Source organism: Macaca mulatta, chromosome 2 (genome assembly GCF_049350105.2).
Source record: "Macaca mulatta isolate MMU2019108-1 chromosome 2, T2T-MMU8v2.0, whole genome shotgun sequence".
NCBI lineage: Eukaryota > Metazoa > Chordata > Mammalia > Primates > Cercopithecidae > Macaca > Macaca mulatta.
In genome coordinates, this window is record NC_133407.1 from 111732787 (window position 1) to 111753488 (window position 20702).

At 43.3% G+C, this 20702-nt stretch overlaps 1 long non-coding RNA gene across 1 annotated transcript; it reads left to right on the top strand.

The window, feature by feature from the left end:
* Nucleotides 1–8033: 8033 nt before the first annotated feature.
* On the top strand, nt 8034–18000 carry LOC144339151 (uncharacterized). The gene is made up of 4 exons (XR_013413873.1): nt 8034–8200; nt 9053–9135; nt 17515–17712; nt 17855–18000. It is a non-coding gene; the product is annotated as an uncharacterized LOC144339151 (long non-coding RNA).
* The last annotated feature ends 2702 nt before the right edge of the window (nt 18001–20702 follow it).

A 20702-nucleotide genomic window follows, 5' to 3' on the forward strand; every position in this document is an offset into this window, starting at 1 on the left:
AAGGAAGTGGGGCTTTCAGGCATAATTAGAAAGGCATGTGAAAAGAGTAAAGTTCCGGCCAGGCGCGGTGGCTCAAGCCTGTCATCCCAGCACTTTGGGAGGCCGAGACGGGCGGATCACGAGGTCAGGAGATCGAGACCATCCTGGCGAACACGGTGAAACCCCGTCTCTACTAAAAAAAAATACAAAAAACTAGCCGGGCGCGGTGGCGGGCGCCTATTGTCCCAGCTACTCGGGAGGCTGAGGCAGGAGAATGGCATGATGGCATGAACCCGGGAGGCGGAGCTTGCAGTGAGCTGAGATCTGGCCACTGCACTCCAGCCTGGTCGACAGAGCGAGACTCCGTCTCAAAAAAAAAAAAAAAAAAAAAAAAGAAAAGAGTAAAGTTCCCTAGTCACCACTTAGTGGCTGGGAGAAGTGTCTAGTGACTGCCTGTCCTAGGACCCCTCGGATAGTGACAGATCTGGAAGACAGTTATCCAGGACAGGAGAGTAAGACTGAGAAGGCCGTGCCAGTGTCCAGGAGACAGTTAACCTCCTGGCCCTCAATGGTCAAGCATACCTGGGGCTCTGTGAGGGTGATGGCATGGGCTGGCGCTTACCCTGGGCACCCTCAGTCCTGCTCTTGGATCATCTGGTTAGTGGCTTCTGACTCAGAGGACCTTCGTCTCCTGGGGCAGTGGGCCTTCCAGTGATTCCCTTGACATAAGGGGCATGGATGAGGGGGTGGCTTATTTCTATTTGGACAATCTTTTTAAAGTGTCGTTGTAGACCACACTGGAAGCAAGCCCTATTAGGCATTCGATTTGCCCAGTCTTTCCCTTTTCCAGAGCCTCCAAAGTCCGCTTGCCTGAGGGCCATGAATAAAGCGGTGGCCTTCTTTTTATCCCGTTTGTCCCATTCTGTCTGCTCCTCCTGATCTCTATTTTAAAAAAAACCTAAGTTGCCAAGTTCATTAGGGTTCTAAGTTTTGCTCCAGGCCTAAGGTGGACTTTTGAAGTTTTTTTCTAACATCTGTAGCTGACTGAGTGATAAACTTACCTTTAAGATTAGTTGACCTTCAATAGAGTCAGGTGACAGGGAGGTATGCTTCCTCAATGCCTCCCTTAGTCTCTCCAGAAAGGCAGTAGAATTTTCTTCCTTTCCCTGTGTTATAGTGGACATCATTGAATAATTTATAGGTTCTTCCTAGTTTTTCTAGCACGCAAGTTAGTTAATGTCTGCGGCACCAATCTCCACGTTCTGATTCTGCATCCTAATGAGGGTCTACACTGGGAACTGCCTGCTGCCCCTTGGGAAATTGTTCTTTTTCCTCTGTTGTCATCCTATAACTGACCTGACTGAGATACCAGAGATCGCCAAACTCTCAGGCTGCAGTTATGGCGGCACTTGTCTCATTTGGGGTTAGTGTCTGTTTTAGCAGTAACATTATATCTCTCCATGTCAGATCAAAGGATTATCCTAACCCTTGTAAAACATCAATATAGCCATCAGGGTTATCTGAGAATTTACCTAGGTCTATTTTAATTTGCTTCAAGTCCAAGAGGGAAAAAGGTACATGCACTCTGGCTGGGCCAAATTCTCCTCCTCGCACCACTTGGAGGGGGCATAATCGGGGAATACTGGCACTCTTTGGTTCATTGTTTACCCCTTTCTCTATCTCCTTTTGGACTGTTTGGGTTGGAGGGGGGTCCTTATTAGTTGGAGAAGGAGCTGGGGGAACGCTGGGGCAGGGAGGTAGACTCTGAGGGCTTCCCGTAGGGCATAAATTACACTTTTAACATAATCGCAAGTTGTCTCTTAATGAAAAGAAAGTTTGCACATATGGCACTTCATTCCATTTGCCCTATTTTCTACAAAAGAGGTCTAGCTGTAAGATGATGTTATAGGCCAGGCGCGGGGGCTCACGCCTGTAATCTCAGAACTTTGGGAGGCCGAGGTGGGCGGATCGTGAGGTCAGGAGATTGAGACCATCTTGGCTAACACGGTGAAACCTCATCTCTACTAAAAATACAAAAAATTAGCCGGGCGTGGTGGCGGGCGCCTGTAGTCCCAGCTACTTGGGAGGCTGAGGCAGGAGAATGGCGAACCCGGGAGGCGGAACGTGCAGCGAGCCGAGATCGCGCCACTGCACTCCAGCCTGGGCGACAGAGCAAGACTCCGACTCAAAAAAAGAAAATTTATACTTCCCTTGGAGGGCAGGTTTCTCCCTCTTGAAGAGGATATTGTGGCCAGGGGTACTGCAGAAGAATATAAGTCGTTTCTTTCTTAGTGTCTGAGGGTTAAATTGGTCCTAATTCTCCAGAATACATCTTATGGGCGTTTTTGCCTGGCGGGGAATGTTTAAAAAGAACATAGGGATGCCAGCACCCCTGGTCATTTTCCGATGAGCATTAGTCCTAGAGCATCGTCTATGATCCTAATGCTTATTCCTTTCCAGGGTGCGTAACCACCCACGGACCTCTGCTTACTGGATTAGTTACACTCACCAATGTAGCAGTCCTGCACCTGTTTTCCTGCCTTTCTGGACCACAAAGAAAGGGGTCCAGGCTGCTGGATTCTAGTGGTCCTTTACCAAGCTGCCCAACATTTCGTTTGCACTCAGGGGTGAGTTCTAGAGCTCGGCTGGGTTTCTGAGTATTTCATAACAACCCAGTTGCCCCATCAAGATGCATTTTTTTGTTGTTGTTGTTGAGATGGAGTCTTGCTCTGTTGCCTAGGCTGGGGTGCAGTAGCGCGATCTTGACTCACTGCAAGCTCTGCCTCCTGGGTTCACACCATTCTCCTGCCTCAGCCTCCTGAGTAGCTGGAACTACAGGCACCTGCCACCATGACTAGCTAATTTTTTGTATTTTTAGTAGAGACGGAGTTTCACCATGTTAGCCGGGATGGTCTTGATCTCCTGACCTCGTGATCCACCCGCCTCGGCCTCCCAAAGTGTTGGGATTACAGTGTGAACCACTGCGCCTTGCCAAGATGCATTTTCATAAACAACAGTTCTTATGCAAATTTGTTTCAGAGAGGGTGTAGGTAACATTTTGAGTCAGGATTGAGATAGAGTTTTTGCCCACTAGGGCCTTTGTCTTTCTTTTCCTTTGTAGGAATATGCCTTAATTATCGATCTTAAGCTTTTTGTTGCCCCGGATTAAGTCCTTTTGGGTATGAAACATGAGAGATGGATCCTGTTTATCCTATGTGCCTTTTTCCTATGAGAAAGAGAGCGAGGAGGAAAAGATGGGCTTGCTGGTTTTGTAAGTACTTTAAGGCTTGGCTGAGTGCGAACAGCTCGCATGTTTGAGCAGAGCAATTATTAGGTAATTCTAACTCTGCTTCCACAAGAGTCTCCTTATCAATTACTGAATACCCACTGTGGTTTTTTCCTCAATCACCTGGGAGGAACCATCTATCGTCCTGTCCTGAAGGGAGTTCCTCCTAGGTCTGGTTGGACATTTATATGGTGATTAAGATTTAAATCCCCTGTTAGGAAATCTGCTGGGTTAAGGGAATTATCAGTGGTTAGTGTTAAATCACTTTTTTCTTTTTTTTTTTTTTTTTTTTTGAGACAGAGTCTTGCTCTGTCGCCCAGGCTGGGGTGCAGTGGCCGGATCTCAGCTCACTGCAAGCTCCGCCTCCCGGGTTTAGACCATTCTCCTGCCTCAGCCTCCCGAGTAGCTGGGACTACAGGCGCCCGCCACCACGCCCGGCTAGTTTTTTGTATTTTTTAGTAGAGACGGGGTTTCACCGTGTTAGCCAGGATGGTCTCGATCTCCTGACCTCGTGATCCGCCCGTCTCGGCCTCCCAAAGTGCTGGGATTACAAGCCCCATACTTCAAGATTTTTGGGTTAGTAAGCTACTTTTTTTTTTTTTTTAAACTTAGGATTGTTCTGAACTGGTGAAGTGTGTTCACAATGAGATTTCCTCTAAAGGTTTTTTTTCTACTTTCTTCTGTTAGCAAAGCAGTTGCTGCTACAGATTGAATGCATTTGGGCCATCTGCAGGTTACTCGGTTAAGGATTTTTGATAGGAAGGCTACGGGTTGTTAGTGGTCTCAGTGTTTTTGGGCTCTGCCCTTGTTTACACTGACAACAAAGTAGTATTGGAGTGCTATAGGGTCATGGAGAAGATCTTTAATTATCAATTATAGGTTTAAATTTACCTTGGCTTTTAAATGAATAGGGTACACTGTTTTTTCTTTACTACCTCTCTCTTTCCCGTTTTTCTTTCTCCCTCTCTTTGACTTTCTGTCCTCTCTCTTTCTTTCTTTTTTTAGGTGGATTTTGGAAACACAGCAGAAGGATGTTTGCTCGTTGCCCCCATTTGCTACTGTAGGAACATGTGCCTCCCTTTAATTTACTCAATTCGTTTTCATCCTGATCTATTTTGTTGTTGTAGACCCAGTTCCAGTTGTTAAAATACTGGGTTATCAGTTCTAAGTCCTGGCCAAGGAGCCAAGGCTTGGAGATTGTATTGCAGCGAGGATTAAGCTGGGTAGAAACTAGGGGAGGAGAGCATCTTACACAATGGGAGAGCAATCCTCCTAGCCATTTACAAACTTGAGGCCCTGGCAAGGGTGGTGGGGAACGGGTCCCACATAACTGCCCATGTCAATAGCTGTATGCCTAAATTGGGAGGGACACCAGGGGCAAGACTCCCTGGGTACATAGCCTAGGTACCTAAGGCCGCAGCATAGAGCTTCCTTAGATCCCTTTGGAGATACAACTTGCTCTAATACTTGGGAGAGGAAATGAAAGTCTGAAGCATTAGTACCTAGGAGGCAGGGATTGGAGGAAGTAGATTCAGAGGTAAGGAGAATTTTGGAGGCTACATTTTCAAGAAAGTCATGGTCAGGACCCAGGAGGTATGGGTCAGAAGGAAAGGTAGGGGCACACACATGGGTGACTGTTGAGTAGAGACTTCTGGCTGCACCATGATCTTGACCGGCCAATGCCGGGAGTTCAGGGTGACAGCTTTCTGCCTCTAGTCGGCCCTTGGTATCCCCCAGGAAATTGTGAAAGCAGAAGCTGGTTCCAGACAGACCAATGCTCCCAACCCAGAAGGGTTGGGGGTTGTCAGAAAGCCTTTTCCCTGAAAGCCTCACAGTTGAGTCTTAAGTCCGGTGGCTATGCTAATTGTTTTTAAATGGCTGACAGATGCCCGGTATTTCCTCTGATTCTAAGGAAGGATGGGACAGGATAGCAAGCAAAAGTGGTCCAATATTACTAACCACTTTGGAGAATCCCCATACAGGCCACCAGATGTTACCAGGCAGGTCTTTGTTCTTAGAGCTCCCAAGATGGTGGCTGGCCACTCCCAAGATGGCGACAAGCCTTTTGTTCTCTGACCTGGGGTTCTTGGCCTCATGGATCCCAAGGAATGGAACCTTGGGCTATGTGGTGAGTGTTATAGCTCTACTAGAAGCCGTGGGTCACAGAAGAGAACCCTGGAACCCAGCAACTAGTGTTCAGTTCGATTAGGATGAACCCAGGCACTTAGCTGCGCAGGAACAATGGCAAGCCTCTAGCCTGACTGGGAGCGGCAATGGGCGCCTTGCTGGATCAGAAGCATAGCGGACACCCCGCCCAATCTGGAGGGGTGGAAGTCAATGGCGGGTCTACGATGGTGGCTTTCAGCAGTGGTGGACAGTGAGTGAAAGCTCAGTTCGAGCTGGAACAAACACAGGCCAGAAGAGTGTGCAGTTGCAAGATTTAATAGAGTGAAAACAGAGCTCCTATACAAAGGGAGGGGACCCAAAGCCTGTAAAACTGTCTTTAAAAAAAAAGGTTTAAATAGTTACAAATAACTCAATTACTGGCCTAGTTTAAATATTACTATTTTTCTAAAAAATCATTATTTTAGATATATCCCATGGAATTTACATTCTATGGCAATTTGATTTCACATTGTATATCTGAAAACCACATAGATGAACTCAGTTAGAAATTTACGTCATTTCTTTTTCTCCTTGAATGAACGTTTCATTCTGCTTTCTCCACATAACTTTTATTTCAATGTTATGCTTGATGGTGCATTACTGATCATGCTTTTCTACTTTTCATCAGCAGAAATATGCAAATAAATGGATTTTTCAAATTTCCTGGGATGATAGGATATAAAGTTTTAATCTGTTTCTCTTAAACTGAGTTATTATCACAGTTAGTAGTACATGTTGATCAAAACATAGGTATACTATGAAATTCGATAGTTGTTTAATATAGAGGTACATTTCTTTTTTTTTGAGATGGAGTCTCACTCTGTCCCCAAAGCTGGAGTGCAGTGGTGCAATCTTGGCTTATTGCAACCTCCACCTCCTGGATTCAAGTGATTCTCCTGCCTCAGCCTCCTGAGTGGCTGGATTACAGGCGCATGCCACCGTGCCCAGCTAATTTTTGTATTTTTAGTAGAGACAGGGTTTCACCATGTTGACCAGGTTGGTCTCGAACTCCTGACCTCGTGATCCACCTGCCTTAGCCTCCCAAAGTGCTGGGATTACAGGCATGAGCAACTGTACCCAGCCTAATTATACATTTCTTAATGTGATGGATTAATTTGGTTTGGATCTGTGTCCCCACCAAATCTCATGTCACATTGTAATCCCCAGTGTTGGAGGTGGGGCCTGGTGGGAGGTGATTAGATCATGGTGGTGGTTTCTCATAGTTTAACACCATCTCCCTTGATGCTGTTCTCCTGATAGCAAGTTCTTGCAATAACTGGTTGTTTAAAGGTGTGTTGCACCTCCCCATTCTCTCTCTTCCTCCTGCTCTGGCCATGTAAGATGCCTCCTTCCTGCTTTGCCTTCTGCCATGATTGTAAGTTTCCTGAGGCCTCCCCAAACGTAGAAGTCTATACAGCCTGTGGAACCATGAGCCAATTAAACCTCTTCTCTTTACAAATTACCTAGTTTCACGTCTTTCTTTCTTTCTTTCTTTCTTTCTTTCTTTTTTTTTTTTTTTTTTTAGACGGAGTCTTGCTCTGTCACCCAGGCTGGAGTGCAGTGGCTGGATCTCAGCTCACTGCAAGCTCCGTCTCCCAGGTTTACGCCATTCTCCTGCCTCAGCCTCCCGAGTAGCTGGGACTACAGGCGCCTGTCACCTCGCCCAGCTAGTTTTTTGTATTTTTTAGTAGAGACGGGGTTTCACCGTGTTAGCCAGAATGGTCTCGATCTCCTGACCTTGTGATCCGCCCGTCTTGGCCTCCCAAAGTGCTGGGATTACAGGCTTGAGCCACCACGTTCGGCCTCCTTCCTTCCTTCCTTCCTTCCTTCCTTCCTTCCTTCCTTCCTTCCTTCCTTCCTCCCTCCCTCCCTCCCTCCCTCCCTCCCTTCCTTTCTTTCTTCCTTACTTTCTTTCTTTCTATTTTCTTGAGACAGAGTCTCACCGTGTCACCCAAGCTGGAGTGTAGTGGCGTAATCTTGGCTCAGTGCCACTGCTACCTCCTGGGTTCAAGTGATTCTCGTGCCTCGGCCTCCCAAGTAGCTGGGATTACAGGCATGCACCACAACACCCAGCAAATTTTTGTATTTTTAGTAGAGACAGCATTTCACCATGTTGGCCAAGCTGGTCTTGAACTCCTGACCTCAAGGGATCCACCCACTTGGCCTCCCAAAAGCTGGGATTACAGGCGTGAGTCATCGTGCCCGGCCGCACGTATTTCTTTAAAGCAGTGCCAGAACAGACTAATACATGGTTGATGCTTGCTAATGCCTTTCAGTTAGTTTAAATTTCTACCCTTGAATATTACTTGTTGCTAGAATGACTCAGGATTCAACATCAGTTCTACATTTATTCTTTGTTTTCCAGACACTGAAAAATCATGTTTACAATAAGTAAGTAGATGGGAATTGAAAGAGTTTTATATAGCAGTGTCACTTAAGTCTTGGAAGTTCTTCCAAATTTTATACCAGAAATAACATTGTGATAGGCGAGTGAGGTCAGCAAGATGGCTTACACTAGAGTTGCCTGGCTCTTGTTCCTCCCCTACTTCCCGCCCCAAAAAAAGGAAGCAAAACGATAAATAACCAACTATATTTTGTCTAGAGTGGCTGAGAAGTGCAAGGGAGAGCACGAGGAGAAGAGCAAAACTCTCGCAGAGCACAGGAGCCCAGGATAGTGCCATAGGGTGGGGAGTGAGGCCTCTGCCTCTGCACACCGTCTCCCCTGCCAGGATTGGATGAGAGCCCAGGAGGACTTCTTCCAGGAAAAAGGTAAGCTGAAGACCCTTGGCTGTCCCCAACACCACCACAGATGCCAGAAGTCATTGCTACAGGAGCATCCCCCAACTGCCCCTGTCCTCACGGAGCAGAGTTCAATGTGAACAGTTGCCAGGAGTCTGCCTGGCTACATTATCCCAAAGCAGGAACCCCCTTGACATCCTCAATCCTCATGACCTTAACGGCTAGCATGGGGCCATCTTGAAACAGGACCCATATCTGTAGTGAGGCCTACCTGGGGACCAGTAGCCGCAAAACCCCTCCATCCCTGAGGTCCTGCCATAATTCCACTAAATTCACATGGGTACCTACAGCACCAAAACCCTGGACGCCTGGAGTGTAGGTCCAAAGGAATGACTGGGATCCTGAGCCCAAACCCACAAGGCACCCTATCGCCCAGGGACACTGGCTGACCTACACTGCAGGGAGGCCCCTGTAGCCATTGGGCCCCAAGCACCCACTCCAGGATTGACAGCTGGTCTGGAGGTGGCCCTGAACCACCAGAGAGCGTCTGTCACAGGCACTCACCTAGTCTTCTTGCCCATGGCAGATAGCCAGCCCACTTCCTCAACCACAACAGTTGAAATATCCAGACAGAAAGTCAACAAAGAAACACTGGGCTGAAACTACACCATAGACCAAATGGACCTAACAGACATTTATAGAATATTCCATTCAACAACTGCAGAATACATGTTCCTAACCACATATGGACCATTCTCCAGGACAGATCATCACATGAGGAAGTAAGAAGTGTTCTCTGCTGAGTTAACCTCTTCAGTGAAACTCTCCCTGACTTAATACATATTTTATTCCATTATTTGATTCCCTTGTCTTGCTTTATAGATCTCCATTTCATGATCTCCATCAAAAATGTTATCTGGAATGCATTCATTCATCGAGTGATTATTTCCACCTTTAGATGAATGGTAAGCTCTGGAAAGGAGTAAACTCTGTTGTTACTGGGCATCTTCTCTTGAGGTTTGAAATTAGGACACCAAAAGTTTGGTGACCTATAGGTGAACTGTGGTAATGGTAGAGGATTCATGCCCTAATTCTTACCCTTCTGAAACATGTTCAAATTTGTGTGCATCCTTACCCAACTCAGCACATATTTTACTTGTGCTTTGTTGAATGCTTGTGGATTCCTCAAAACCAGGTAAGGTCCTTTTAAGAAAAGTTCTTAGCACAGTTTCCCTTTTATCTGGATATCCAATGAAACAGGCAAGCAGGTAGAAGCCCAGAAAGACAATGCTTGCCTCAGTTTACAGGCAATTTAGTCAGTGCTGCCTGACTGGTTTTCCAAATGAATGATATAGTCAAGAGCTTACTTAGCTTATTAAATTACAAATAATAATAATAATTATAATAACAAAGGCAGTATATAGAGAGTTGAAGAAAACATTTATTCAGTGCCTACTCTGGAATGGGCACGGTATCGTAAATGTTTATATGTATCATATATATTTAAATATTTTTTAAGCCAGGCACAGTGGCTCGTGCTTGTAATCCCAGGGCTTTGGGAGGCCAAGACAGGAAGATCACTTGAGGCCAGGAGTTCAAGACCAGCCTCGGCAACATAATAATACCCCTGTCTCTACAAAAAAATTAAAAAATTAGCCAGGTGTGGTGGCGTGTGCTTGTAGTCCCAGCTACTCAGGGAGGCTGAGGTTGGAGGATTGCTTGAGCCCACAAGTTTGAGGCTGCAGTAAGCTGAGCTCACACCACTGCACTCCAGCCTGGGTGTCAGAGAATGACCTTGTCTCAAAAAATATATATATATATTCATGTTAAATTTTATTAAAATATATGTATGTATACAAAATATATGCATGCAAAGCACATATATTTTGTATGCATACATATATTTTAATAATATTTAACATGATGCATGAAATTATTACTAAAATTTAATATTTTAAACAATCACTTTAAATTCCCCAAGTACTAATCACTGAGAATCGAGAATGTCAGACCCTGAAGGTTGCTGAAATCTAATCCAAACCAGTCATTTGACACATAAAAACAAAGTGAGGCTCTACTGATGGGGCACTGGAAAGAAAATATTAAGACTAATTTTCCTTTGGGAGGCCGAGACAGGCGGATCACGAGGTCAGGAGATGGAGACCATCCTGGCTAACACGGTGAAACCCCCTCTCTACTAAAAAATACAAAAAAAACTAGCCGGGTGAGGTGGCGGGCGCCTGTAGTCCCAGCTACTCAGGAGGCTGAGGCAGGAGAATGGCGTAAACCCGGGAGGCGGAGCTTGCAGTGAGCTGAGATCCGGCCACTGCACTCCAGCCTGGGCGACAGAGCGAGACTCTGTCTCAAAAAAAAAAAAAAAAAGACTAATTTTCCCTTACAGGTGGACAGCTTTCAATGAATCGTAGAAAAATCTTAATTTATCTTCATTTGGCATGGTAGGCACCTCCAGGTTAGGACTTAAGATAGTGCGGGCCACGCTTCAGAATCTCACCTAAACAGATGTGGTTAAGAATCATCTCTGTGCTAATACTTAGACTCTCCAGGGAAAACTCTGAATTCATCTCTTAGAAATCGGACGTTAGGCCGGGCACAGTGGCTTATGCTTATAATCCCAGCACTTTGGGAGGCCAAGTCGGGGACATCACTTGAGGCCAGGAGTTCAATATCAGCTTGGCTAATATGGTGAAACCCCATCTCTACTAAAATTACAAAAATTAGCTGGGCATGGTGGTACACGCCTGTAATCTCAGCTACTTGGGAGGCTGACGCAGGAGAATTGCTTGAACCCAGGAGATGGAGGTTGCAGTGAGCCAAGATGGTGCCACTACACTCCAGCCTGGGCAACAGTATGAGACTCTCTCAAAAGAAATAGGACGTTGGTAGAGGACTACATGGTCACACATAAATAGAAAAATTTTAATATTGTTCGTAGTATTTGTATGTGAAATAACATTTTATGGAAGATGGCACAGGAACATTTAGAATTCTAAAACACTTTGGCTGGGTGTGGTGGCTCACGCCTGTAATCCCAGCACTTTGGGAGGCCAAGGTGGGCGGATCACTTGAGGTCAGGAGTTCAAGACCAGTCTGGCCAACATGGTGAAACCCTGTTTCTACTAAAAATATGAAAATTAGCCGGGCATGGTGGCGTGGGCCTGTAATCCCACTACGCAGGAGGCTGAGGCAGGAGAACTGCTTGAGCACAGGAGGCAGAGTTTGCAGTGAGCCAAGATGGTGCCACTGCACTCTAGCATGAGTGACAGAGCAAGACTCCATCTCCAAATAAAATAAAATAAAACACTTTAAAAATCAACTTTAATTAGAGTCAGTGTTAAACAGCAAATGGGTATTCTTAGAAGATTATCCTAAATGAAATCTAAGTAGTTAGGGACAGAAAGGTTGAGAATATCTGAGCCCTTTCCAAATCTAACCCATACTGCAGAATATTCCATTCCAAGTTCTCAGAAAGTGGTAAGATATAAAATGCTAAATGTGTGCATTTATGAAAAGAAAATTATCCCAGTTTCAAAGTACACATATAATGGAATATTTAATATGACAAGAGAGTCCGAATTAGAAAATCATTTAAGTTTGAGACATAGAACACAAAGGCATGGAATCAAGCAACCTAGATTTTGCCATATTATAGAAAGCCAGTATATTTTTAAGATATTTAAAGACAAGCGTGCTGGGCGTGGTGGCTCATGCCTGTAATCTCAGCACTTTGGGAGGCTGAGGAGGGTGGATCACCTGAGGTCAGGAGTTCGAGACCAACCTGACCAACATGGTGAAACCCCGTCTCTACTAAAAATACAAAAATTAGCCAGGCATGGTGGCACGTGCCTGTAATCCTAGCTACTCCAAAGGCTGGGGCAGGAGAATCTCTTGAACCAGGGAGGCAGAGGTTTCAGTGAGCCGAGATGCGCCACTGCACTCCAGCCTGGGTGACAGAGTAAGACGAAAGAAAGAGAGAGAAAGAGAGAGAGAGAGAGAGAAAGAAAGAAAAGAAAGAAAGAGAGAAACATAAGCAGATGAGCAGGTGGGGAAAGAAGGGAAGAGAGAGAGAGAAAAGAAGTGAGCAAATGGAGTTAGAGTGCCACAGAATAGTAATAGTAGAGATGAAATATGAAGTTTTGTTTTGTTTTTTGTTTTGTTTTTATTTATTTACTTATTTTTTTGAGATGGAGTCTCGCTCTGTTGCCCAGGCTGGAGTGCAGTGGCACCATCTCAGCTCACTGTAACCTCCGCCTCCCAGGTGCAAGCAATTCTTCTGCCTCAGCCTCCCGAGTAGCTGGGTCTACAGGTACCTGCCACCACGCCCAGCTAATTTTTGTATTTTTAGTAGAGACAGGGTTTCACCAGTTGGTCAGGCTGGTCTCAAACTCCTGACCTTGTGATCTGCCCCCCTTGGCCTCTCAAAGTCCTGGGATTACAGGCATGAGCCACCGTGCCAGGCCTTGAAGTTTTATTTTTTTATAAAGGTAAGAGTGATGTTTGATTATATGTTTCTATTGAAGGATTTTTTCCGTCAGTGAATCAATGCTTGACTAACATTAAAGACTAAATAATGAAAAATGACAAATGAAAATAGTATTTAAAAAGTATTTTTAAAATCTACAGAAGGGTCTATGATAAAGATAGAAGCCAGGATAACAGCACTCAAATAAATAAGAGAAAAGGAGTTAAGGAAAGTAAACAAACAATAAAAGTGGGCAGGAATCTGAAACAGAAAAGCTGAAGACTAACAAAATAGGCAATAATCATTAAGTGAAAGATAACGACTCACTATATAAGCTTAATTTCCAAAGGGATTGATTTGGAATGCTTAGGTGCTTCAAAAAATTATATATATATATATATATATATATATATATATATATATATAAAATATGTATCATATATACATATATGTCTATTATATACAATGCATACATGTTATATAAAACATGTACTTCTCTAAAACAGTAGGTCTTTGAACACAGATATGAGCTGAGATTATTAAAAAGAGTAGATTGCTTAAGAGGAAAAGCACAATGCAGTATAAATACAGCTCAGAAGAAGCTTGGATGGATTTATTATCATCCATTGGCCTCTGGACTTGATTAAAAATTGAGGAGACAGTCTCCCTAAAATCCATGTACACTCTCACTCTCCAAACTTTGACAATTTTTTTTGCACAAGCAACGCAGCACTGCCACTTTGGCATTACTACTAACATGGCACTTTTCATGTTGCAATGTTTTAGAGTCTCTTAGAGCTTAGAGAAGATGACAAGGTCACATTTTGGATGTGTGATGGGATAAAGGTGATCATAAAAGTCAAGTATGAGGGGAAATGTCTCAGCTTTATATTCTATATGAAAATAAATCCAGTAACTCCAATGTTACTGGCAAGTGTTTAGTTTGCTTTCTTCTCTTAAGAACTTCTCTTAAGCCGCTGCTTTCTTCTTTTAAGCCAGTGATTTCATGATATTCAACATACAGTGATAGGCTCAGACTCCACACTGACGGACGCTTTCTCAGGCCCACTAATGCTTAACTGAAGACGATACAAATGGGACTGTAAGCCTGTTCATGAGCATTCAAGTGAATCATTTTCTCAATGAAAAAAATATATCAGGCTCATCCAGCCAGAGCCCAGAGGGAAGGTGGTAGATGAACATGTATTAAATATAATTCATGCGATAATTGCTTTGATGATCTCATCTAACTATAGTCATGCATCGCTTAATGATGGGGATACATTCTGAGAAATGCGTCATTAGGCGATTTCATCGTTGTGTGAACATCATAGAGTGTACTTACACAACCCGAAATGGTACAGCCTACTATGGTATAGTGTATGGCTCTTAGACTACAAACCTGTATAGCATGTTACTGTACTGAGTACTGTAGGCAATTGTGACATGTGGTAAGCATTTCTGTACCCTAAACATATCTAAACATAAAAAAGGTATACCATAAATATGGTATAAAAGACAAAAATGGTACCACTTGTATAGGGCACTTATCATGAATAGAGCTTACAGGACTGGAAGTTGCTCTGGGTGAGTCAGTGAGTGAGTGGTGGGTGAATGTGAAGGCTGAGGACATTACTGCACACTCTTGTAAATTTAACACTGAACACTGAGGCTACACTAATTTAAAAGTTTTTTTCTTCAATGATAAAGTAACCTTAACTTACTTTAACTTTTTACTTTATAAACTTTTTAAAAAGTCTACCTTGTAATAACAGAAAGCTTAAAACACAAACACATTATATGACTGTACAAAAATATATTCTTGATATCCTTATATATAAGCTTTTTTCTTTTTTTTCTTTTTCTTTTTTTTCACTTTTTAAACTTTTGTTAAAATCTAAGACACCAGACCAGACACAGTGGCCCACGCCTGTAATCCCAGCACTTTGGGAAGCCAAGGTGGGCGGATCACCTGAGGTTAGGAATTTGAGACCAGCCTGACCAACATGGTGAAACCCCATCTCTACTAAAAATACAAAAATCAGCCAGGCATGGTGCAGGAGTACCTGTAATCCCAGCTACTCTGGAGGCTGAGGCAGGAGAATTGTTTGAACCCATGAGGTGGAGGCTGCGGAGAACTGAGATCGCACCACTGCACTCCAGCCTGGGCAACAGAGTTAAACTCTGTCTCAAAACAAAAACAAAAACAAAAACAAACTGAGACATAAGCACATTAGCTTAGGCCTATATGGGGTCAGCATCATTAAGATGTCACTTAGCAAAAGGAGTTTTCAGCTCCATTATAATATTATGGGACCACTGTCATATATGTGGTTCATTGTGGACTGAAACGTTATGCCGTGCATGACAGTATTAAAATATCTTGAGATGGGTGTGCTATAATGTTTATTTTGCAGATTAAGATGATAAAAGTACTTTTATCAGCAAGAATAGGTCGATAAATTCAGACAGCACTTTGGCTGGAAGACTTAGGAAGCAATATAGCTAAGGCTGATCAAGAGGAAGCGCCTTGATCAGAACTGCAATTCCAGGAAAGAACTCTTTGTCTTCACTGGAGAGCCAAGTTGGCATCTCTTCCAACATTTCCTCTTGCCTGAAATATATGAATACTCATCTAACTGACCTCTGCTGCTAGGACTGTGGCTCAGGGATGACAGTCTCTCTCTGTGTGGTCAGGAGCAGCTAAACTCTGGGTTAGAACTTTGGGAACCTCTGACCTCATTTCTTTCCAGAGCTGTGATTATTATGTCATCGCAGCAGTAATGACAGTGGCTAAAGGGACATCATGCTAATTCTCTAAAAACATTTCATCCAAGGTATTAATTGTTGTAAACAACTACTAGTGGTTAATGAAAATACCCAAAGAGACTGTCAAAAGTAATTAGAAGAGAAACTTTCCAGCAATTTCCAGAGTGATGGGAAGCAGATATCCTCAGATGCAATAAATGAGTGTAGAGAATTGAATTCTACTTTCCAGATAGACTTATGGTTCCTTTGAGGGATAAATTTCCCTGAATGTGTGATTCCACATACTTCCTCACAAATATTAAATACTCAGACATTTATGATAGAAATAGTGAAATAGAAACACAAGAAAGAGTGGAAGTTCCCAGTGAAGATTCTTACTAACAAAAGAAAATTAGATATATATTTTAAAATGAGTGGAACTGCCAAGGAGATAGAAATACATAAAGACCATTTTTTTTCTCCCACCAATGCCATCTCAACAAAGAGGAAATGCTGATTTTGTCCAAAACTATTAAGAGAGACTTTAATGTAACACTATAGGAGTAACTCCTGAATTAAGCATGAAGGAAGTTTTTGAGGGATTGATGGTTATAGCAGCCTCATTTAAACTGTGGTTTTGGAGAAGTCTAGGAAGTGGAGGCAAACATTGTTATGTGAGAAACTCTATTAAATCTTTTAAAAGTGAAAAGAGGAAGGATTTTTAGCATTTATCATATCCTCTGATACACATATGTCATACCATGTCACCCAGAGAACCTTCTACTTCCTATCCATGAGATTCAATTAGCATGATGTTCTCAGTATAGTAAAATGTCAAAATGATCAGGATCACTTCAGATACATTGTGACATAGTACAGAAAAGTTGCCATCATCTGTGGAAAGAGAGAAACATGAACTGCTTTCTTATCTAGGTAAATGAAAATTGTTTTTGATCATCTTTGCTGATAAAGATGACAAAGAACACATTCTCCAGATAAATAGGCACATGCCACCTGCCAGAGCCTGTTGATCTAGTCCTGTAAGGTTAACACAATATGCACCGCAGCTGCTTATGAAACAACCACAGGGTTAGGGTAGTTGACTCTCATCTGCCCTGATCCATCTTGTTTTTGCAGTAGCCATTCTTGGGCTATGATGGGTCCTATATCCCCTTTATCTTCATGGCTGCAATTCTACCTGAGTGAAGTATGACTCTGCTTTACAATATTTTGATCAGTCAAGGTAGTTTTGGGAATAATCACTTACTTCTACTTACTGTAATGAATTTTACTTTATGGGTCATAAAACCAGTATGTGTGCTCTGCCAGCTGCCATCGTAATTTTATAATTATAGACCAGGGAGCTGACAATAGGGTAAGTTTGCAGAACCACTGGATCCAACAGAAGATGGACTTGGGGCTGGGCGTGGTGGCTCACACCTGTAATCCCAGCACTTTGGGAGGCTGAGGCAGGCGGATCACTTGAGGTCAGGAGCTCAAGGCCAGCCTGGCCAGCATGGTGAAACCCATCTCTACTAAAGATACAAAAAAATTAGCCAGGTGTGGTGGCACATGCCTATAGTTCTAGCTACCTGGGAGGCTGAGGCAGGAGAATGGCTTGAACCCGGGAGGCGGAGGTTGCAGTGAGCCGAGATCACACCACTGCACTCCAGCCTGGGCGACAGAGCAAGACCCTGTCTCAAAAAAAAAAAAAAAAAAAAAAAAAAAAAAAAAAAAAAAAAGATAGACTTAGGCCATGTATCCTCTGGTGCCTACATGCCCCAGTTTAACATTTTTATCATCCTAGTATCAGGGTGAGCTCATTATCTATATCCAACAGTCCTCAATAAATCTAGGCATATTCCCTTCCCTAGTGTTTATTACTTGGGTCCATGGCCAGAAGTCCCACTGCAAAGACTAGGCAGATACAAGTTTTCTATATTTGCAGAGGTTCTGTTGCTTGCATTCTCAATGACACCCAGGTCCCCATTCAAACAATGGGCCCTATGTGTAAGAACTCGTTCGGATATCAAAATTGTGGGAAGGGTCATCATTTTCTGCTTGGTGGCTGACATGAATCTTCTGTACGCCTGATCTTTGTCATTTCTGGTCATAGAAGCTGAGCAGTATCATCACTGGCTGCCCATCCAATCTCATCCCTAGGAACAAGAAGACCTATTTGCCTTTTGCCACAAATCCTTCTGGATCAAGGCCCCCCAGTTTGCAAAGCCAGCCTTTACTTGGAAGATGGTCCTGAAAAATAAAAGTATGGAAGTGGGGAAATGAGACAAGGAAGGTAGAAAAGCCATCCAAGGTGAGGTTTCTGCTCACTCCCACTTGGGGAATCGCTGAGAAATGCTGTGAAACAAACTTGGAATCCTCCCGGTTGAGTATGTAAAGCTGCAACATTTGTCCATCAGCTCCCATGCCCCAGTGTTTGACTTTTACCCCCACAGCCTTGGTACCTGCCTGTGTTCGAACAAGTAAGCTCACGCGATACCAGAGAAAGCCTCAGGCAGAGAAGAGATGCCCAGATGTGAGATATTATGAAGATGATAGCACACAGGAAGCTATCCTGCCCTACGGCTGCAGATGAACTCAGGTGGGCCAAGGGAGCACCAGCAGTGTCTGACATACATCTCAGTGCAATCTAGTGAATGAATCAGAGCTTCCATCCCCAGGACAATCAGTGGAACCACTCTATTCCTCTTCATTGAGGACCTGAGAAACTTGCCAAATTGCTTATAAACATGTTCAAAGTGCAGAGCAAGTTCAGAGAATCATATTTTCTCTAAATCCTTATTCATTTCAGGAAAAGACATTTTCTCATTAGAAGACATTTAACAGAGGTCTTTAAGATTTCAAGATTATAAATATCAGCCATGGACATCCTACACTCATGTGGTCTGAGAGTTGCTGATTTACTCTCACTAGGAGGATGTGGCTAACCAAATTGAGAGCCACTGAGACACCTAATTGTGGGGAGAAATTATGGATTTTCCTAAATGACAGAAAATAGTCATGAAGAAGAAAGACTTTTTTTTTTTTTTTTTTTGAGACGGAATCTCACTCTGTCACCCAGGCTGGAGTACAGTGGCACCATTGTGGCTCACTGCAACCTCTGCCTCCTGGGTTCAAGCGATTCTCCTGCCTCAGCCTCCCGAGTAGCTGGGATTACAGGTGCCCGCCACCATGCCCAGCTAATTTTTGTATTTTTAGTTGAGACGGGGCTTCACCATGGTGGTCAGGCTGGTCTCGAACTCCTGACCTCAAGTGATCCGCCCACCTCGGCCTCCCAAAATACTGGGATTACAGGCGTGAGACACCGCACCCGGCCTGAAATACACTTTTTCAAAGGCTGATATTTTTATATAATCATGGGTACTTACAAAGAAAAATTTAAATACCAATTTACAATGAATGGGAAGAATTTTCCACGAGAAAAATAGTGAAATTAAACTTAGATGAATACATGCTATTTGGTGGAATGTGGCAAAAAACATGTGTTTGTCCTTCACGTAGAGGTGTCAATCCTCTTTGCATCTGGATGGGGTCTTTTGAGGACTCACTACCCATGGGCTGCCACACTTGCCAGACACCAAGTCCTGTGGGTGACTGCTAGGCCGGGGTGGTTAAGGCATGGTTGTGTCTCCACTGTTTTTCATCCCACCTGCATATAGTGGGCTCTGAGGCCACACAGGATGGTGGAGCCACATCAGACTCCTGTGCCAGTGGCAGATAAACTTCACGTGTTATCTCTGGATTCAGGCAATTTATTTCACTGAAAAATTGTGGTGCTTACTGTTCCAGAAACTGGAATAACCTTCATTGATATGAAAAATATCAACCTTCAACCTAAATAATGGCTCTTGGGATATGACTTTGGCAGAGATTCAGTAAGGTCCTTGTGATCCCCATGTGTAGAAGAGAGCAAGGGAAACATCAGATTTCTTCATATTAGACTGGAATGATTGTGCCTGAGCTGTGATGTGATTTTTTCTGTTATTTTGCAGGTTTATATTTATCGTCATGATCTAGTCAGCAGAATACATTTTCTCTTTTCTTAAATTACGTATCTGCAAATCTTCGGCAATGTTTAAATTTTCCATGTAAACAGAATGGGTTTTTGAAATACAGCTCTTCCAGCAAAAAAAAAAAAGAAAAGAAAAAAAAGAAATACAGCTCTTTCAAAATCATGAAGACAGCTAGAAAATAAATTTGAATATGAAGTTTATTCAAGAGGCATCCTGATGTCAAAAGTATTTGACTATGCATTGTTTTATTAGTTATATTGCTACATACAAACCACCCCTAAAACTTTGCTGCTTTAAATAAACCATTTTTTTAGCTCATTCTTTTGTGGGCCTGGCTCAGTCAGGCTGTTCTTCTAATCCGTTTCTGACTTAGCTGCATCTCAGCTGGGCTCATGCACACATCTGCAGCCAAGCAGCAGGTCACTCAGGTGCTGCTTGTCTTGAGTGGCATCACTTACGTGGCTGGAGGATGATGATGGTCCACTCTATGACAGGAGTAATGAGGCTGTGCATCTCTGCCATCCAACAGGCTAGCCGAGGATTGCTTGGCATGGGCATGGTTCCCAGAGAGAGAGGGGGAATCATGCCTGTCCTCTTGAAGCATAGGCTCTGAGATGACACAGTGACATTTTGGGGGCTCTGTATTGGCCAAAGGAAGTCACAAAGCCAGACCTGATTCAAGAGGTAGAGAAGTAGGACTCATCTTGGGAGGAGCTACAAAGTCTCATTGTAAAGGACCACACACACCAGGAGGCATGGGAAATTGTACCCATTTTTGCAACTACTCCAAGTCTAGATTTTTCTCTTTCTCTCCCTAGAAACAACTACCCATGAGCATTCAAATTTGTATCAATCGTCTATAATTAAGCCCTCTCCTAATTTGCATGTCTTCCCCCAGAACAAGAAAAATCTATTCTCTTTATCAAGATATTCAGTGTCAATTGTCACTTGAGAAAGCCCCTTGGGGGCCTCATCTGTAACTCCATGGGTCTATCAAACATGTACCTGAAAAACCTAACTCTGTTCAGAAAAAGGCAGGTGGCAGTTTGGGATTGTCCAGCAATACATATTATGTATTTTTTTATATTGTGTTTCTTTCTATTGAGAAAACTAATTCTATAATTCTACTATATTTTTCCTCATAAAAGGGTGGGAAAATATAAAACACAACTAACCCTCTTCCAGCTCATGTAGCTAGATCTTTGATTGTGACTTCATCTTCATTTATGTTGGATATGACTCATGTTTATCTAGCCCTTTGGAATATTGC